A 15,255-nucleotide genomic window follows, 5' to 3' on the forward strand; every position below is an offset into this window, starting at 1 on the left:
TACTGGCATGCAGTGAAGGGAGGCAGGTGGTGAACATTTAGCAAAGAATTCAATCACAATTTTGCTGTAGATTTAAACAGGGGTTGAGTTTGTGTCACTAAAACTAAGCTTATATAACTGTTGCAGAGTGTATCATCTTATAAAACAAAGTCTTTGTAAAAATATACAGTGCCCTGTTAAAAATATGTATTAATAGTTTGGAAACCTGGGCAGATTCCCTCATCCACAAACATCGTTCCTGCACTGAAAGAGGTATTAACAAATGTAACAATGTCTAATCAAATTTATGAGTTTTCATGCTAAACATGTATTCTATGGAATTAAACATACTTTTTTATTTCTGTAAGAGAATGAGATGACAGAAGATATTCTGTGACTGTTTCAGCAAGGAAAATCTGGGTCTAGTCCTAATAAAGACAGTTATTAAAATAGAAATACAGATTAGGATTGAAAAGGAAGTTTATGCTTCTGACCTCTATTCCAGGAAGAATTCAAGAAACTTGCTTTGCAAATTCAATCATTTGCTTTTCTTTGCATGGAGGACAAACCCACTTCAGTTCAGTAAAGCAGCTAAGCATGGACTGGAGTCCTGTTAAGAATTTGTGAGCTATCATTGCTGGAATTAAATAAAAGCCATGAAGTTACATAAACCATTACCCTCAGCCACACATAATTTAATTTAAATTGTTTAATGAATAACATTCCCAAAAATACATATATACTTCTGCTTGGAAGTAGTTTTTTTCCATTTGTTGCTATCACAAACTGGAAAATTGTGAAACAGATGGTCTTTGAGCTATGAAATCACCTATTAAAACCCAATCTCTAGTAGCTCCTGTGCTTTCACAAAGAGAGAGTAGGTCCTGCAGGCGACCTGAGTTTCCCCTTGCTTTCTCCTCTGAGTGTGAGTGCTTGTGAGTGTGGTCAGCAACCTCTCCTGGTACTCATTGCCATAGTTTGATTAAATTCCCATTAGCTGAATATTTGCCCCTTCATGCTTTTGAAGTGTTGCTGTCATGCTTTGTACTCTGGAGAGGTTGTAGATGTGTTCTGAGGGTCTTCATTTTTAGAAGACAGATTGTGACAAAAGAGCTGAGGTGGCTGAACAGTGCCCTGGCCCTCTGTCTGCCTCTCCCACAGGCAATGGCTGCAGCCTTGAGTGTGTGATTTAACATTCCATAGAGACGGTAGCAGTGTCATTCTCTCTTTCCCTCCCAGATAAGTTTGTTGGTGCCCTGAAGGTGCTCCAGTAGCAGTACAGGAACTGGAGCCACAGCAAGGGGCTGGATGTGGGTTTTGGCTGGGGAATGAGGTGCTCTGCTGGACAGCCCAGTGTCTGCCTGGGTCTCTTGCCATAAGATGATTTGGACTTGTGTGTCCTGCTTGGGGACAGTTTAAAGCGAGGATGTGAGAGAGAATATTCCCTGGGCTGTTTTATTTAGGAGTTGAGGCAGGACAGACTTGGCAGATTTTCCTGGTCCTAGAAACAGTGCAAATGCGGCAAGAGGTCATTTGCATTGTAAAAAATAATCTGTGTATAAGCTAGATAAACACATTCATTCAGGTTCTTATGGAGAAAAATTCTTCCATTTGCTACAAAATGAAAGTCATGGATCCTGGGAACTGTCCAATATTTTTGCTCCCAGCTTGTTGCTGGAAGAGAGAGTTTTTGTCATCAAATGCTTGAGAAATTGCACTACTTGTGGCTGCTTCTATGCTATGCCCCGCAGCAAGGTCCTGTCCCACATAGGTCCCCTGGGAGCAGAGGTCTCATGTTGTCCCTGTCCCAGTGCCACCTGGCAGCCCAGTGTGATACAAAGCAAGTGAATTTGGAAACTTGCTGTGTGTAAATACCTTCCTGATGGCTTAGCCCCAGTAATTGATATTGCAAAACTTCTGAGAGGTCCCAGAGCACAGATTAGGCACAAGTACCTGCTTCTGTGTGAGCTGCTTTGCCTTGCCTTGTGCCAGAGGGTTGGTATTTTACTGATGGTTAAAGCTCAGTTGTGGAAACTCATTTAATTTCTTTGACAGGAAAGCAAAAAGCATGAGAATGCAGTAGGTTGGGAAAGAAACCTCCCCCAGCAGGGAAGGAATCATGTGCTGCACTATGCATTCAACAACCTTTCTCTTTATTATTTTTCATAGTTAAATAAAATTATTTCTGAAGAAAACACCAAGGGGCAAGTGTGAGCTGAACAGTTTAAGAATGCTTACAAACACACTAGAAAAATCACTTGATTACCTAGAGGAATGGAAATAACTACACCAACCAAGCTGCTACAATCCATACTGGGATAAAAATACATGTAAAGCTCTACTTTCCCAGCGAATAAGATGACAATGACATTACAGGGCAGCCTTGTCACAGATAAACTGATAAGTAAATGACAATCCATACTGGTAAATGGTATTCTTGACATGAGATGATTTCAGTACAATCCAAGTAAAATCCAAGTAGATAGACAAGGAAGGTGAAGCACAGATTGTTGAGTGATGTACTCAAGGTCATTGAGGAAACGTTGTCAAAACTGGCAGTCAAATTTAGGCAGGCAAATCCTTCCTAATAATTTCAACTGCTCACAGCTAACCTTGAAGCTAGTTACAATAGGTTTGAAGATTTTGGTTTTAAAAAACAATGCCAAGACCAGCTGGCTTCGGGCAATTACTTGTGTTTAATTATCAGTTTATTTAACCCTTTCTTACATCTCCCTTATGAAGCTCAGTTCAATTTGTAAGGAAAAAGTGCCTTTCCGAATAGAAAATATCAGTGTCTTATCTGGAAAATGAGGATACAAGGTGTCGATGTTTCTGAAAAGATATTGAGAAGTGTTTTGACATTTTTGACATTTCTTCTTCATTTTTGGGTCTAATACAGTCTGTAAGAGTTGATTTGACTTGACAAATATTCTCACTCCTTAGAAAACCACTTTATGCCAAATTGACTGTTTAGTGATGCTTTTTCCTGCAGACCTATGACTCAACCTTATTTAACATAGTTAACAAAAGTTAACCACAAGACAACACAAACTAGACATTGTACTTTTATTAAATATGTCTGTCTTAAAGCCTTAGATCCTTGGAGCAAGTGTCTGTGCAAGAGAACCTGTTTTCATTAACAAAAGCAGAATGATTTTTTAAGACTTAGGGAAGTAGGAAAAGCTTAAAAATGGGACTTAAGTACATTTGAGCCTATGGTCTCTAAAGACCAGAATGCAAACATCTCACATTGTGACTATTTCAAGGCCTTGACATTTTTAGTTAGAAAATTAATTTCTAGAAGTCATGAACAAGTTTTATGGACCTGGGGTTTGCCATCATACAATTGAGGGGCTGAGCTGGACTTTGACTAAGGTAACAACTCAGCAAAAAAGAAGAAAGGCAATGCCACACGTCAAAAGAAAAAGATTTTCACTGTTTTGGTGGACTCTGGATCACGACCCTGAAAGTTTTTATGTGTGAGTTTATGTTATGTGTAACAGAGGTCCTAATAAGTTTCCCTGTAGGAAGTTTTTAACCAGCTCCAGAGGAATGTGGAGTTCAGTTCATATGGTACCTTTGTACCAGCAAATATCTCCCTCGTAGCCCATCATGCCCTCTGTGTTCAGTCCTGCAAGCCATCAGATGCACATGATGTGGGAAAGAGTGTACCTGATACATGAAATTATTATTAGCAGCTATTAATATTAGTATGTTCAGTATGGTCTTAATTGTGTCTTCTAGAAATAATTTTCATGGATGCTTTCCTTACTTATATTGTGTAATACACCTTTCCAGGAGTAACTAAACATAAACACACACATGTGCACCTCCCCCCCCCCTTTCTTATGAGGTCGTTGATGTTATTATTTCATGGTGGTTTCTTATAAGCTCCCCCAGGCACACTAGCTTATTAATTTTATTTCTGTAGTCCTAAGTTCTTAATTTTATGATTTTTGGCCCTTATTCAAAAAGGTACTTAAGGAAAATCTTTAGTAAAGTTTCTGCAGAAATATACTGAATGAGTGTAATTTTTAGGTGAAAGGAAAACAGATAGGAAAAATGTGACTCTTAGAATTCTGTCTCTGTGCCTTATAAAAAACTCAACTGTGTATACAAATAACCCTATTTTTTTAGAGACAGCATGGCAGTATTGGCTAGAGCTGCATGGATGCTACAATGTAAAAACTTGAAAAAAATTTGGTTACACTCCTCTTGCATTTGACAATGTCTGCTGGCCTCTTAAACTGTGGCTTGTCAATTACATTGGATTTGTTAATGTCTGGTTTGGGGCTAAGTAATGTGTAATGCAATATTGATGTAAAGAGCTGTTATTATTCATTATCAATTTGTATCTTCTCTCATTTAATTTTATCATCTAATCAAGAAGGACAAATGTCTGAGTATTGATCTAAGGTAAGAATCACCCAGTGTAAATTACAGATGTCAAATATTCAAAGTAAATGGTCCAGGCAAACCACCTCCTGTTTGTCCAGGCTGTTTGCAGCAATTTATGAGCAAAAACATCAGTAGAAATAAGAGCTGATTCATAGGCAAGGGAATGTATCAGATGCTTAATGTATGAGATGCGCCATCTGTAATTAAAATCAGGTTTGAAGGGACCCATAAGGATCCTTAAGTTCAACTCCCTGCTCCTTGCAGGGCTGCCTAAAACTAGAACATATGATCAGTTCTGCAGCAGATGTGATTTTGGGGACTTATAAAAGATATGTAGCTGTGGAATGTGTTAATTGACTAGAAGGGCCTGGCTCAAATCTTCTCCATGCCTCAGAGAGACCAGATTAATCTGTGAGCTCTGCAGTAAGAACAAATCCCTTTGAGCATACTGAACAGCAAATTTAGCCCAAGGAAAGCTCACATCCTTCACAGTCAGGACCAATCTCCAGTTGGTAACAAGCTGCTGAGATCCATCCTTTACATATACTTCACTAAAGTCTGGAAATTCATTAGAACAAAACCTCCATGAGGGTGCCACTTCATGTCTCTCTGGTGTATCAAGAGAAAAATAGTGCACTAACCATTGGGATCTAAATCTACTCCAAGCACTCACTTTAAAGATATATAATTTATTAGAACAATAGGAAACATATTGCAATCAGAGTAGGGAAAAAAGATGAAGCAGCATTGTGAGTTTCATAGCCTTACCAGTCTGGGATTCCTAAATAGAAAGTGCTATTCTATTTTGTTTCATTAGCAGGGTGACAATGCATAGCAGAGAAAGGAAAAGTCCATGAGCAACGGAGAACACCTGCCCTATACCCTTCGTGTGAGATACAGCAGCCAAGATCTTGCTCTGTGGAAGACTATAGGCTCCTAAAGAGCGCATAAAGGAGAGTTACTTTGTGTTGTCCCAGTGCCTGGGGAGTGACAAAATGAGCTGAGAGTGCTTCACCACAAGTATGGCCAGTATTAATGTCATGTTAATACTGTGGTTCTGCTTCTTCTATGCTATTACTTCTCAATCTTCTCATAAATAAGATATTGCTTTTCAAGATCATACATTCTTGTAAGAGGGGTTGTCTAAATGAGGACAAGTCTTGATATACTTAGCACACAGTTATGTGCATGCTAGTTTTGTCCCAGCCTCAGCCAGCTGAATGCTATTTAGCTTCCCTTGGCTGGCACTGGTGCCTAGCCAAGAGGAACTCCTGTGCTGGTGAACTTCAGCAGAAGTCAGGCTGTAGCAATCTGCACTGGACACCAGACTGCATTGTTTATTCTCCTGTTAATTCTTTAAAGTGTGTCAATTTTTATATTCAGGTGACAAATTTAATAACCTTTGTAAATGAGGCAAATTATAAAGAAAATTTGTACAATTAAAGGACAGATATTTGTAGGTAAAGCTTGAAATCGGTTTCAAGAATATAAATTGAATTTCTAACTCTGCAATGGGTTTTCTGTGTAATTTGAGGCTTTGGTTTCACATTTGTAAAACTGGAATACATTTGTCTCATCCATTTTGATTGTAAATTCTTTGAGATTATATCCAGCACCAGGCACATTTCCAGTTTTCTTCTGAAACTCTTTGGAGCAATGCAAAGGAATAAATCTGATTCTTTGGGAACGCCCAAAACCTCTTGAAGCAAACAAGTTGTTGTTTTGTTTTATTTTTTTTGGGGGGTCAGGAACCAGAAGGAGCTCTTGAATGAACTTTTTGTGTTGCAGCAGAAGCCTCGAACTCTAAAATCTTCCAGACTCACTGGTCCTGTGGCACTTTTCCCATGTCCTTCTCAGTCAGTATTGAAAACAGGCACTATGTTCTTAAGCAATTTCTTCATTGGCCTTGATTTCTGGGGTTGGCCTTGGGGACCAGGGTTTGGATGGGGCATAATATCTTTTTAGAATGGTAGATTTTCAAAGCAGCTTTCAAAATGTCACAAAATCTCCATGGCTTTTCTGATTTTATTACTTTTACTTCTTTGTTAGAACAAAATTCAGAGCACAAAACTCTTTTGTGACTGCAGTAGTAGGACAGAGGAACTGATACCTGTGCTGTGAAGAGATGGGACAAAATTTCTTGTTTGCTGTGGCAGGAAAATTAAAAGTATTTTAATTTTATTTTTCGTTAACAAGTTCTGAGGGAATAAGGCACAGCTTGATGTTGTAAAAGTGGCCCAAAAATGACTTTAGCCAGTCTAGAATTTATCTCAGTCCGCAATGGATGAGGATGTTTTGAAGTAAGTGCAGCATGCATGTGCAGCCTGGGAGCTGCCTTCCATTAGTTTCCATCTCCATAGGTCTGTGGTTTGCTAGAAAAAAATATCCTGAAAAGTGTTAGGTACCAGTCATGATTTCTACCTTCACTGATTACTATTTGAGAAACTACATCTGTGAGACACAAGATGTCCCTTACCAAAACAGATCAGATTTCAGTTTTTTACTCTAGTCGCCATAGTCCTAGGCCCAAGCAAGCCAAGGACTGGAATTTTTGATCAGAAGAGTAGCAATGGAGCTCACTGCAGGTTAGGCATGGACAATCAAATTTTGATTATCTGTGTGAAGATTGAGTTGTGGATTAACCACTTCCGCCTGCCACCACATTTTTGTTATATTTACTGCATCATCCTTCATATTAACTTTTTCAAAATTAAATATATTTACTCTGATTCTACAACCTAATTTGCATCTGTTTTGTATTATCCATGTTCTTTCTTTATCTGGATTATTCTGTCTCCAGCCTTCCCTATTGCCCTGGCTATTGAGTGTTAATTATATAAAAAATAATGAAAAAGTGAACTGTGTAATCAGTACAAGATTATAAGAGTGTACAAAATGAGCACTAGATTGGTCCATAAGAATGTAATTCTTGTGTGCTGTTACAGCAGTTAAAATTTAAGTTATCTAGTAGTGTGTCTTAAATGATAAGCTTATAGAAGAGAATTTGGTTTGCAGAGCTGCCGTCTTCACTAGTTAAGGCAAGGGGCTGAGAACGGGCAGACTCAAGCCTGGCCCCTGCTCGGTCATGAGCTGGGCAGAATGCAGAATGTGGGAGAGATGTATGTGTGAATAGCTAATGCCGAAAGACTTTTGGTTTCTTGACATCATACCTGGACAGTTGAGGCAGCCTTGTGGGGTACCACAGGCTTCCCTGGCATGCATCAGTACAGCACAGTAATCATCATCATCTATATGTATAAAACTTGTGCTTTTTCAAGGAGTATTTTTGCTGAGATCATCTTGCCATCTATGAAGTGGAGACAGTTCATCATATTATCCCATGTTGAGGGTATTATTATCCTTGATTAAATGCTATTCTCAAAGCACAGAGTGGAGCTGGGCTGCCCATGCTCTGGGATTGGTCCCTCCTGCCTGGCTCTTAAGTCCTTGCAGAACATGGTCTATCTCCATCCATCTGTTGTCTCCTGAATGATATCTAAGGAAGGACTGTGTCTTCCTGTGCAGCGCCTTGCACAGGAGTTTCTTGTTCAAGACTGCTTGCTCTTGTGGCAGTACTGGTAGAAGTGACCATACCATAATACATAAAGTCTAGAAACACAGGATAAAAAAATTTGCCCTTCCTTTTGCATTATTCTCATCTCTAAACCTGAGCTACAAATAGATGAATGAAGCTACAAACAGAACACATTCATTTGATGAATGAATTGTCTTCCCTTGATGTTTGATTTTTTGGTCATCCCTTTCTGATGAAAAGATAAGGAATTTTTTGTTAAGTAAGAGCACCATCAAACTTAAGTATGTGTTCTTGTTCTGAGTATTTTGGTCTCTTGTTTGTAATTTCCTCTATTTCAGATATCAATTAACTGTCTTGCAGAGCCAGCATTGTTAATTCACACCAAGATACTGCTTCTATTATTTCTTTGCTGATTAGCTAATGTAGCTTAATTTCAGTGAGGGGTATGCATATTAAGTGGCCCGCTGCAATCAAAATGCTTTTTAGTTTTGAAGTTTCTTTAATGCTGTTACAAATGTGTTCTTTGTGATAACAAGTATTTATACTACTGAGAACCCTTTCCTGTAGATCATTTCATTTGTGCAAATTACAAAAATATAACTATAAATAAATTGTGGAACACTGCCTTTCCTCATGAATTGTGAAAGCCAGAAAATTTACTTGTTACAGCCATAAAAAGAGAATTCACTGGAGAACTGGATGGCTTGGGAGATAGATAATAGGTAATGGAGAACACAAGATTTCACAACCAGGACATCTGCACAAGTCCAACCCAAAGGTCTAGTCCAGCAAACATTAGTATCTCTCCCACAGCAATCCACAAAAGCAAACAAAATATTAGGATGTGCAAGAAATGGAATATCAAATAGTTTGGATAAACAGTGTAACCGTCTGCCCAGAAAAAAACGCCCAACTAAAAATTAGCAATAACAGCAACATATTGGAAAAACTGCCTTCTTGGTGCAGCCTAGGAGTTACTTTTCACGTCTGCTTTCTCTTACACAGACACTTTATATATGAGCTATGGTTACACTGGCACAGTGCTGCAGGCAGAACCTGACTGTAAGAGTCATGACCCATCTTCCAAAGGGCTGGTTAAAGCTGTGATAACGTAAGCAAAAAAGGAGCTACTTCTTGGGTGCAAATATGGGTGTGCAAACACCTGTTTCCCTGGGCAGCAAGAGCTGTGTCTATGGGAGAGGGATGCAGGGGGTCTGTGTCACAGGACAAGGTCACAAGCACAGGGCTGTGCATCTTCCCTTCCCAAAGTCTTATTCACGCCTGTCTCCAGACACCAGAATGATTAAAGAGCAATAACACAGCATCTGTGTCCACACTCTTCACTTCCAGTCAGCATCTGGCCCCAAAGGTCCTGTACATTTTTCCCTAGGGCCCATCCTTCAGTGTTTGCTCAATCTGCTTGCTCTTTGCAGTTTTCCCTCTTCTTCTCCTTGGAGTTATTTTTCAGATCTCTTGCATATCTGTATTATCCTTCAGAAAAAGAAAAGATAGCAGACACTCTATGCTTTTGCTGGTGACATAGGAAAATTGAAAACTACTGGTTTTCTCCGAGCATGCTTGTCAGTACTTTAGCTTGGCAAACTGTTTAATGCCACTGTGCTCTGTCTGGCTCTGTCAATAGTGGATTGATTGTAACAATCATTTAATCATCTATTTTATGGGTGGTTTTATGTTAGAATGGGGTGGATGCTTAGAATTGTGGCTCTTAAACAAGCTTGTGGTTTCTTAATCATGCCTAAACCACTGCTCATATTCATCTAGCAATGATTTTGCCCTCTTCCTTCCATTCTGTTCTCTGAACATCTGGAAGTTCCTATGAGTTTATTGCTTAATCTGTTTCCAAGTTAGTATTTGACTTTATGCATTCTTATGTCAGTGACGTCCAAGTAAAATGCATTCCTGTAAAAAAGAGTAAAATAGCACCAGATAGTCCCTAATGTGATGTGTTAGGGACTAGTGTGCTTTCCTTTGCATCTTGATTGAGGGCTCTGGCTTTTCTCTAACTTTCAGCTCATGATTTTTACCTTCCACTATTCAGGAAGTAGGATAAGTTCAGGTGGACTATGCATCTTCTGAGATAGTTTTTAGGGGCTTTTTATTTTCAACGTGTGCAGGAGGATCAAGGTCACAATGTATGTCCAAGTCTTCTGCTATTATGGTCATAGCCCTTGAAAATTTCCTTGAACATTTGGCTGTTTTTGAGAGCTGGTCAAGAGAAAATTCCTCGGTAAGTATCTGCAGTCTGTAGATTGGTCTTCAGTATTTTAGAATGCAAGTTAAGTAGTTGCCACTAGATGACAGTATAATCTACTGATACGATACCTAAAGCAGCATTTCAGTGCATTATAATATTGAACTTGTTCTTTGCATGATCAGTTTGTTACATTTATTTTGCTGGTTCCAGTCAGAACCCACTGGAATTCAGCAAAATGTGAAATTATGTCCTTTAATTTTTTCCACCCTAAATGCTATTAGCTGGAAGGGCAAAAATATTATCCACAAGTCCTGGGCAAGTGCTAGAGGAAAAAACTTGCAAGAAATAGACATTCCTAATTACTTAGATGTAATTAATTTCTGAATCTCTCCCTGAGCTCTTGTTAATGCTGCCTGGCATCTCTAGTAGTTATTTTCACTGTATGCTGTCCTTCTGGCTTGATGGTGTTTTTCTCAAATATTACTTTCTGAAGGAGAGGAAGACGTGGTGAATCAGGTCCCTTTTAACTAGCTGTACTACAGGTAAGCATCACGCCAAGGAAACACTGGCAAACTGATATAAAAAGAGACTGAAAGTATACTACTGTTTTTAACTTAACCTGAGTCATGAGTACATTCTCTCCTGCTCTTATTTAATGACTTGTTTCTCAAAGAGTTAAAGTGTTTAGTGTGAAGTTGGACTTCTTGGATAAACAGAAGCGATGATCTTGTATTCACCTCGCTTGTTTCTCTGTCTTTTGCTCTGCAAAAATATTGAATAATATAAAAAAGCAGCTAATTACAGAAACATTTTTTGCACTCCTGTAGTATGTATGTTTACCCTTCTCAACTGCTGCTTTGAAATTGCATTGTTTTATCCAAACATATTGAGCAGAGACTTAATGCAATGTTGCTTGTGCGACAGAAGCAGCCTTGCTGTTACAGATGTGGTTGGGACAGTCACCTGTAAGTTAGTTTGCCGTCTACTATACAGCTTTTGTAGAAAACATTACTTCAAAAGTCAATGGACTTTTAGAATTTACTTAATTACTGCACCTTTGTATACAGCTGACATTTGTTTCTAGGCTGCTCAGCGCAGTGAAAAAATGAAGTGCTCTATCACAAGAGTCAGCTGTCACACAGGTTTTCACTTTATCATAAAAAGCAACAAAGAATCTAGCCACCCAAATACTACAAAATAAACCCAAGGTTTTTTCCCCCCTTTATAATTTCAGGTTTGTACGGAATTGTGCGATAAAGAGCAGTGAATAGCTGAGAAGAGTCACATGCAAATCCTCAGAAGGGGATGAGAATTAGCAGTTCAATAAAACAGGCTAAACAGTCTCCAGGAAAAGCGTCCATTTCCCAACATGATCTTTCGGATGTCTCCTTTGCCTTCCAAAGGTCACCTTTAAAATTTGCCAGATGATATGATACTGATAATGGCATCCTGTAAGACCATTTTCGGATCAAAGTTCTAGCATAGCAATTACACAGAACGCTGACACCAACGCTCACCACTAAATAAGTACTTGGGAGATTGGAATGTTTTTAGCCTGACAGTCATGGGAATTTCTTTTTCCTTGTACTGTTGTCCTGGAAGAAGTCATGACTCTGAGGATATCAATGCTATGAATGTATTTAATTAGAATGATAGGAAATAATCAATATGTGTCCATCAAGCAGAGTGGAAATGGAAAAAATTAATATATTGGGCAAAACTAAGCTGGGATGAGAGTGCATCTACTGACTGTTTATTTAGTCTGCTTCCTTTCTGCTGGGGACCTGTATTTGACTGATCTGAGAGATCCTTCAAATAAATCACTTGAAATAAAAGTGATCAGAGGTACGCAGCAGTGTTTCAGAGTCTGTGTCAGGGATGATGCAACAGTTATTTTTTACCTCTTGCCTTCCTGCTAATTCTGTATTAATAAGAAGCTGTTGATGTGAACAGCAACTGTAGCTTGTGTTCTGCTGTTTGTGTGTTGATTTTAAACCAGGTTCAGCAGGAGGCATTTGGAAAATGTCTTGTAGCATATCTGTATGTGCAGACTGGGGCTGGAGGAGGAGTGCTCTGTGAATTCTTATGCTTAAAATCAAGTTACTGTTGCTGAAAGAACTTTGATGATGTATGAGACTGAGGGAGTGAAATGCAGGTTTGCATTTTAAAAGTTTTCTTTTGGAATGGAAAAAAAGAAGTTTCTTTATTTCTCCTCCTTGGCCAGTTTCTGAGCTTCTTGACTTCTGTTGAGATGCCGCAAGCAATTCTGCGTGCAGTGTCTGCAAGTGGCTGAAGCAGGGCAGTGATAATTTCTGTAGCATCATGTACACAGACTTTGCCTCACCCTGGGTGCTTAAACAATGCTTAGAAGAACATTCTTTTCTTTGCGAAAGTCTAGCACAAAATTCTGGCTTAAAACATATAGCATCTGCAGCAAAAGGAAAGCATTTTCAAGCCTGAAGGCCACACACAGCAGTGGCAGGAAGGGTTGGGCCTTGGTCTCTGAAGGTCTACTTGTCACAGTGCTGGGCTTTTCTTCTGTGTGAGCTGCAGTAAATACCATTGCTCAGACAGAAGAAAGATGTTGGCTGCACTAGAAGAGGGGTCTGAGCTTTGCTTGTGCTTTCTGGAATGCCGCAGTACCAAGGATTTTTTTTACTATTAGAAAGGACTAGTATTCAGTAAGAAGCAGTGGGGACTTAGGGCAAGAACTGAGGCAAGAATTAGTAAATGGTGTGACACGATTCACAATGTGTCCCCTTGTGCATTCATGGGGAGAGTGGAACTGCTGCTATTATTTATTTTCATGAATAGTGATTTTCTTGATAGCACTTCTGAAGGTATTTCACATACCTGTCCTCACAACTCACCCGCTATTCCTGCAGGCAAATGCGACGAGGGAGCTACATCACAAGACAAATGGGTGAGGGCAGGATGGGAATTAGGCCAGCAGAATGTTTTCCCATGTGCATTCAAGCATGTTTGCTTCCACATGTGCATGCCACCCAGCCTGCTGAAGCCATCTGCCCAGTTCTAATGCATGTGCCTACGGAATATTTTGCTCAGCTTCGTCTTTAACCTACACACTAAAATCTGAGAGAAAAAAGTAAGCTCTCATGCCAAATGATGTTTGTGGTGATGTTAGAAGCTGGCAGAGAACACAATCACATGGCCTTGACAAGCCAAGTATACAGGTGGGTTGGAAGTAATTGAATATCCCTTAATGCTGGGTGTCACATCCCATTTTCTCTGTGAATTCAGAATCAAACTTATGGATCTCAGAAGCGTACATACATACTACTCTGGCTCATGTTCATAGGCACATAAACCTCATTCTAAGAAAGCACTTGAAGAAAAGGATTGTTTTATTAAGAAACTATATTGTATGGTGGTGCCTGTTGGAGCCTGTAATGTAATGTTATGGATCAGAATTAGAAATCCAACAGATGAAGAAGCACCTTGCACAACTTTCACTGCCCCTGGATTGAGCTGACGAGACAAAAATAATTCTTCTTGAAACAAACAAGCAAAAATCAGACAAAGGAAGGAGACACCCCAAATTAAAAAAGAAAAGAGAGACACTGAAAAGTAGATGGTCCAGTTTCTCAAATCACCAAACTCTCCTGTTGTTAGTGGTTCCCTTGGAATTCTGCCTTTGTGGATAGCATATGCTGCCTGAAGTGCTTGGCTTTTCTGTCAATTGTACATGGTGCATATCTTTAGATTTAGGTAGGGGGACAAGGACAGGTTTTTCTGAACTAGAAGCATTTTTTAACTCTGCTTTATCTTCACTTGCATGTATGTAAATCCTTACAATGACAGGGGGCTGAGGAAATATCCCACTATTTCCAGGTGTCCATCTTGTTAGCCTTGAACTTATTCATCCAGCTAATTGAACCAAAATACATGTTGCCACACAGAAGAAAACATGATGCCTTCCAAAGCCTATTAATTATGGACTGAAAGGCTGTCTACTTTTAAATGGATATGTAACACATCTTTACATGCTCTTTGTTGAAGAGACTGGAGACTATCTTATGCATTCCTCATACTGAAACACAGAAGTGCCAAACGGCACTTATTTTGACCATATTGCTCTAAGACTTCTGCCCTTAGAGTTCAAGCTCTACTAGATCAACCAAATGCATGTGGGCTGTAAACCTTGGAATCAAAAGCCACACACAGCCTCATGAGAAAGGCATAAGATCTCCCTCTTTCTGACATCTCATGAGAAGAAAGGTACAAGTTACAGCACTGCAGATGAATAAAAAGCCACAAGGCGTTATGGCTGGTCAGTGTAATAGGAGCAATTGGGGATGGCAGAGACTGCTGTGGGAAGTGAGAATTTCTCTAGTTTCAGATTATAAAACCCCCATAAAACAGCACTGCTGTTTCAGTAATGCTGCCCTGCAATAATGTCTTCCTGTTTATAGCCTCAGTCTTATTGTAACAAAGTCCCCACTTTTCCCTCCCAAAATATTCCCTAGAGAATTGTCTAATCTAGCTTTAAATAACTCAAGTAACAGTACTGCCATCATTTACCTCTTGGAGATGACTACTTGGCATAATAGTGATAATTGTGAGAATTCTGTAGGGTTTGTTTCATGATGATGTTTGCAGACTGAATTCTGCAATTCTGTTTATAAGAGGTTGGCCATAGATTAAAGCGTTCAGTGTTCTCTTGAGGTTTGAATACACCAATTCAGGTGCCTGACAGCTTATTTCTAATGAGAGTTTAGGTGCTTAAATAGCCTTAATAACCTGTGCTTATGTGAATATTCATAGCTAACAATCCCTTCCTCTACTACCCTACACTGGAACAATATTGTGTGGAATTATGCTACTTGCCCAATGGCCTCAGTATTTTTTTTTTTATGCAGATGACTGATGGCAGCATAGATTATCTTTACTATTTATGTCCAGATAGGGCAAGAGTGCATAAGAAAGAGAGATTTTTTTTTTTTTGTATGTCTGTTGCTTTCTTTGAGGTTGAATCAGCACGAGTTAGACTCATGTTCAGTATTATGGTGGTAAAACACTAATGGCTGGGCCTCCTGGTCAGATGTTGTGTTCTTTAGAAGAGGTGCTAAATGACAACCCCTTCACTCTGTGGTAGTGGTGGTTGCTT

The sequence above is a fragment of the Lichenostomus cassidix genome, chromosome 1, assembly GCF_008360975.1.
Source record: "Lichenostomus cassidix isolate B80296 chromosome 1, HeHo_3.0, whole genome shotgun sequence".
NCBI lineage: Eukaryota > Metazoa > Chordata > Aves > Passeriformes > Meliphagidae > Lichenostomus > Lichenostomus cassidix.